The sequence below is a fragment of the Limulus polyphemus genome, unplaced genomic scaffold (assembly GCF_000517525.1).
Source record: "Limulus polyphemus unplaced genomic scaffold, Limulus_polyphemus-2.1.2 Scaffold2229, whole genome shotgun sequence".
Classification (NCBI taxonomy): domain Eukaryota; kingdom Metazoa; phylum Arthropoda; class Merostomata; order Xiphosura; family Limulidae; genus Limulus; species Limulus polyphemus.
The window spans coordinates 15,627-22,496 of NW_013667839.1; the positions used below are offsets into that span (position 1 = coordinate 15,627).

General features: G+C 32.2%; 1 pseudogene; it reads right to left on the reverse strand.

Annotated features, from left to right (window-relative positions):
- Window positions 1-6,870, reverse strand: part of LOC106466338 — a 13,777-nt pseudogene that overhangs the window by 3,442 nt on the left and 3,465 nt on the right.

Below are 6,870 nucleotides of genomic sequence, written 5' to 3' on the forward strand. Positions count from 1 at the left end.
TTATAACAGTCACGTGACAAATACTTGAGTTACTCGACTTACACATCTTAGCTTATTACATCATGACATTCCTGCGACAAACACTAGTAGTTAGACTGCTTTTTTGTAAATATTAGCTTTAGATATTTAGTTCTGTGAAGCTGTATATATATAACTCACAAAATAATTTCCATACTTTTCTATGCAACAGTTTGTTTATTCTTCCTTTCAATGAAAAAAAGCCATAAAACCAGAAAAATAACCAAATTATTATCCAATGCAAGATAATAGAAATTAATGTTATTGTCTAGGAAACATCACACGCAATTTGAATTGAGATTTATCTGCAGAAATAGGTTCTACTCATAAGTAGGGATTCATCGTCTTCCAAATTTAACCTCCAAACAGAAATACAAGTCTCATCGTCCTACTAACAAAACATTAGAGATGTGGGTGTTTAACCCTATACTGGTGTTGTTTGAAATTGTTGAGACTCAATACTACACTGATGTTTGTAGGTGTAGGGACTCAATCCAACACTAATGTTATTTCTTTACTTTTAGTATATATATATATATTGTGTGGTTTTAATATTACACTTTTCTGGTTTCTTGACAATTGAATACAGAGTAGATTTGTCAAAAATGTTGGTTCTAATCCAATGGACCTTCAACACTTCAAGTTACTCTCCATGTTGTAACTGTGAAACTGATCAGTAGGAAATATCTGTAAGCAAAGGGGAGAATTGCAAAATCTGTGTTTATGAAGAACTAATTAAACATATGTTGTCTCTGCTGTGAATATAAACACTCAACCACGAGAGGCTGTAGTAACGTTTTTATGTTACGAGAGCTCATTTTGGGCTCTGAAAGTCGTGAAATTTAGGGTTAGCCAGTTACGAAACCTGAACGGTGGCTACTTTTATCATTTCTTTTGTTTGTTTTTACTTCTTGAACGAAAATACCTTCAATTGTTTTCTTTGTATTCATTTCTGGTTATATTTTTCTCATTAATCTTGCGGTATATTTCATTTAAATGATGTTTAGATCTTTGTGACGTATTATTTTAATAGAATTCACAGCTAATTGTTATACAGAGAGTATATAAATAATGACAAACAATGTACTCACGGTTATTTCTTATGATAGTGTAGACCTTTTCCAGCGTAAACAGTAAGAAGACGTTTTTGGTAAGGTTATGTGAACAGTGATCGAGAGGTTTATAGAACTACACGATTAACTGTAGACTGAACAAACTGTGGTAAGGTATCGATAATCGAAATGGTGTATTTGATGAGGAGTGGAGTTCTCCGAAACTAGTCTGGCTCACAGACACACCCCCAATGAAAGAATAGACCACTCCAAGCTTTTATTTGTTGTTAAACAAATGTTTAAACAACTCTATTCAAACTGTGGTAAGGTATCGATAATCGAAATGGTGTATTTGATGAGGAGTGGAGTTCTCCGAAACTAGTCTGGCTCACAGACACACCTCCAATGAAAGAATAGACCACTCAAAGCTTTTATTTGTTGTTAAACAAATGTTTAAACAACTCTATTTAAACTGTGGTAAAGTTTCTGGGCAACTGCTGTTCCTGGTATTTTAATAACAAGCTTATCAGTTACGATCACACCTAAGCTTGAAAGTTGCTTGTATTTGTGTTTTTTTAGAAAGGTAGAGACTGAGTTTTTTGTTAATGTTGACAGCTAATGTTTTGTTCGAATAGAAATATTAGTGAGTAGAAATTGAAATTCAGTAGCTTAAGGCATACCAAATGTTAACTTGAGGTAACCAGTGCTTTATTAGGCTATGGATGTATACACTTAGTCAGACTGATGTGCTTGGAGAAGCATACAGTTTTACTGAATATTTTCAATAAATCAGGTTGACGTGTTTTGAGAAGCACACAATTGTACTGAATATTTATAATAATTTATGTTGATGTGTTTTGAGAAACATACAGTTTTACTGAATATTTATAATAATTTAAGTGGATGTGTTTTGAGAAACACACAGTTTAATGAATGTTTTCAATCATTCCGATAACATGTTTTGAGAATCACACAATTTTAGTGAATATTTATAAGAATTTGGGTAGGCGTGTTTTGAAAAGCACAAAATTTAATTGAATATTTATAATAACTTAGGTTTTCGTGTTTTTAGAAGCACACAATTTTACCGAATATCTTCAATAATTCAGGTTGACGTGTTTTGAGAAGCAAATAGTTTAAATGAATATTTTCAATCATTCCGGTGACATATTTTGATAATCACACAGTTTTACTGAATATTTATAATAATTTAGGTTAGCGTGTTTTGTAAAGCCCACTGTTTTACTGAATATTTTTAATCATTCCGGTGACATATTTTAAGATTCAGACAGTTTTTGAATATTTTCAATAATTAAGCTTGATATATTTTGAAAAGTTAATAATTTTACTGACTATTTGCAATAATAAAGGTTGACATGTTTTGAGAAGCACACAGTTTTACTGAATATTTTCAATAATTCCGGTGACATGTTTTGAGAAGCACACAGTTTTACTGAATATTTTCAATAATTCCGGTGACATATTTTGAGAATCACACAGTGTTATTGAATATTCATAATAATTTAAGTTAGCGTGTTTCGAGAAACACACAGTTTTACTGAATATTTTCAATAATTAAGCTTGATATGTTTTGAAAAGTTAATAATTTTACTGAGTATTTACAATAATTAAGGTTGACATGTTTTTTTTTTACTGAATATTTTAAATAATTCCGGTGTCATATTTTTAGAATCATACAGTTTTACTCAATATTTATTATAATTTAGGTTGGGGTGTTTTGAGAAGCACACAGTTTTACTGAATATTTTTAATCATTCTGGGGACATGTTTTGAGAATCTCACAGTTTTATTGAATATTTTCAATCATTCCGGTGACATATTTTGAGAATCACACAGTTTTACTGAATATTTTCAATTATTCAGGTTGGCGTGTTTTCAGAAGCACAAAATTTGACTGAATGTTTTTAATAACTTAGGTTGGTGTGTTTTGAGAAGCACACAATTTTACTAAATATCTTCAATAATTCAGGTTAACGAGTTTTGAGAAGCACACAGTTTTACTGAATATTTTCAATCATTCCGGTGACATGTTTTAAGAATCACACAGTTTTACTGAATATTTTAAATAATAAAGCTTGATATGTTTTGAAAAGTTAAGAAATTTACTGAGTAATTACAATAATTAAGGTTGACATGTTTTGGAAAATTAGTAATTTCACTGAGTAATTACAATAATTATGTTTGATATGTTTTGAAGAGCACACAGTTTTACTGAATACTTAAGATAATTTAGGTTGATGTGTTTTAGAAGTACACAGTTTTACTAACTAATTTCAATCATTTCGGTGACATATTTTGAGAATCACACAGTTTTATTGAATATTTCAAATCATTCCGGTGGTATATTTTTAGACTCATACAGTTTTACTTAACATTTATAATAATTGAGGTTGGCGTGTTTTGAGAAGCACATAGTTTTATTGAATATTTATAAACATATATGTTCATGTGTTTTGAAAAGCATACATTTCAACTGAATATTTTCAATCATTCCGGTGACATGTTTTGAGAAGCACGCAGTTTTACTGAATATTTATAATAATTTGGGTTGGCATGTTTTGATAAGCACACAGTTTTATTGAATATTTTCAATCACTCCTGTGACATCTTTTGAGAATCGCACAGTTTTAGTAAATATTTTCAATCATTCCGGTGACATGTTTTAAGAATCACAAAGTTTACTGAATATTTTAAATAATTAAGCTTGATATGTTTTCAAAAGTTAAGAAATTTACTGAGTAATTACAATAATTAAGGTTGACATGTTTTGGAAAATTAGTAATTTCACTGAGTATTTACAATAATTAAGGTTGACATGTTTTTAGAAGCACATAGTTATACTGAATATTTATAATAATTTATTTTCGTGTGTTTTGAGAAGCACACAGTTTTACTTAATATTCATTATAATTTGGGTTTGGCGTGTTTTGAAAAGCACACAAATTTACTGAATGTTTACAATTATTCATGTTGGCCTGTTTTGAGAAGTACACAATTTACTGAATGTTTATAATAACTTAGGTTGACGTGTTTTGAGAAGCACACAATTTTACTGAATGTTTACAGTTATTCATGTTGGCCTGTTTTGAGAAGTACACAATTTGACTGAATGTTTTTAATAACTTAGGTTGAGTTGTTTTGAGAAGCACACAATTTTACATTTTGCTGAACATTTATAATAATTTAGGTTGATTTTTTTTTGAAAAGCACACAGTTTTACTAAATATTTTATAGTAATTTATGTTGATGTGTTTTGAGAAGCATATAGTTTTACTGAATATTTATAATAATTTAGATTGAGTTGTTTTGAGAAGCACACAATTTTACTGGCTCCCCAGTAGTACAGCGGTATGTCTGCAGACCTACAACGCTAGAAACCGTGTTTTGATACCCGTGGTAGGCATTGTACAGAGCGTCCATTGTATAGCTTTGTTCTTACCTTCAAACAACAGATTTACTAAATGTTTTCAATTATTCAGGTTTTCTTTTTTTTAGAAGCACACAATTTTTCAGAATATTTATAATAACTTAGATTGGCGTGTTTTGAGAAGCACACAGTTTTACAGAAGGTTTTCAATTATTCAGTTTGGCGTGTTTTGAGAAGCACGCAGTTTTACTGTATATTTTTTAACATTACTTCAGTATAAATTGCAGTTGGAATACGTGAAAGTGCAATATGTGAGTGTATTGCCTGGGGAAAGTTGTCCTTCCCTTTTGTGTCCACTATTGCTTCATTTTCGCCTAAACTCGTATTTGAAAGGAAACGAAATGTTATTAACGAATTTCCATGATTAGAAGAATGGGGTTAGTGTCCTACTGTTGCTAGCCTATTTTGATTACTTGCCACATAAAGAAGCATTATCGATACCAGGTGTGTCTATCATTGGCCTTAGACGTCCATATTGTAGCATTCACTCCAGCCGTAGTACCACCACCGCCTCTTAACAAAAGGTCTCGGACACAACATTTAAGGCTAGGGAAAGTAAGTCCTGCTAACAACATCCCCAAAAGGATTGGAAAGGTAGAACCTGCAACAATACCTTCGATTGAAAATAATTCAATGAGATCTTAGTGCACTGTCGACTTTTTGTATGGTTTGTTTCATGTATTGTAAAAAAATTACAATATGAAATAGTTTGAAACTTCATATTTACTTTGTGTACATTGTGTGACTTATGGAAATAAAATTCATTATTTTCACGTGTGATATTTGTATGAATTCTCAGCTTTGCGATTTCGAAAATATTTCATTGTGATATTTTTGAGAAAACAATGCTTTCCTATATTGAGACTATTGATTACTGATTTTGATGTCTTTACATATTTTTTTAGAAAATTTTAGAATATGAAGACGGTGTATGTTTGTTGTGTAGTGTCTAGAATGATTGGCACATGAAGTTCATAAAGCTAATTTAGCTATAAATGAGGGCAAGAAAAAGGCGACGAACTTAAATATACATTATTTTGGTCAGGTCTTTGTGGATGGAAAAGTATCTGAGGATGTGGAAATCCTTACATATATTGGTAATATAGTTAGTGTTGAGAGAGATATCTGCAAGACAATATTAGGAAAAGCAGGAGTTGTTTTAAAGAAAATTAATAACATATTGTTACAACAGCGGATGTCATGTGACGGTGGGAGCATGCGTGGTGAATTTCTCGAATAATCGGGCAACTCCGTGAATGTTGGAGACGCCTCTTTGTTACTATATAAGCCTAGCAGAGAATAGCCAGGGGTAAGCGAACAGTAGTTACGGTGAGGTTCGGGTAATTTACGATTCTGTTTCGAGCTAGTGTGTGTTTTGCACTCGCAGAGAGCAAAGTTATCGAGGATGTGAATCGCTGTGATTTATAGCGTATATTATAAAAGTTTAAAGTGATGTGGACTTTCTGTGTACTAAATATTGTATCAAGAAAAAATAAACTGGTTTAATTAAGAAAGGACTTGTATTGCTGAAGTTCCTCGGAAAGAATTTCTACGGGAAATTAACAAACAAGCAGATACCTAACAAATTGGTGTCAGAGAGCACACGAAAAAAAAAAGGAAACGAGAAGTGGCAAATCAAACTACTACTTAGCAGATTTGATGGCAGCAATACAAGAAAAACAAAAGAAACAAGAAGAACGAGAAAATAAACAAGAAAAGAGACTACAGCAGTGGTTGGAGGAGAAAGAAAAGAAACAAAAAGGGAGATTACAGCAGTGGTTAGAGGAGAAAGAAAAAAAGAATACAGACTACAGCTATGGTTGGAGGATAAAGAAAATAAACAAAAAGAGAGACCACAGAAGTGGCAAGAAAACCAGCACCAGTGGCAACTGGAACAACTATTGAAAAGTCAGCAACAGTGGCAAGAAAAACAAGAAGAAAGAGTACAACATCAACATGAAGTACAAATGGAAAAGTTTAGAAATTTCAAAATGAATTAAAGAATGATTTACTGTCTTTTACACAAGGAGGATATATTAGCCATGGACCTAATCAGCCCCAGACTTAATATAGGATTCGAATTCAAGAGCTCTGGCCATTGCATCTTTTATAATAGAGGGGTGTGCTTGCTTTACTTGTATCTTCAGTTATGGACTGTCCAAGCCATCTATGATCATTCAGCAACAGCTTGAGGACATCGGGTGGTGCAGTTGGGTAGGCCTTGTGTTCCATACTTTCCAAATCTTGTGCCAGCTCTTGCAGGCTCTCCCCTTTAGCACAGACTCTAGTCCTAAACCTAGCCCTGTAGACTTTGGACTGATTTTGAGTTCCATACCTGAGTTCTATAGCAGG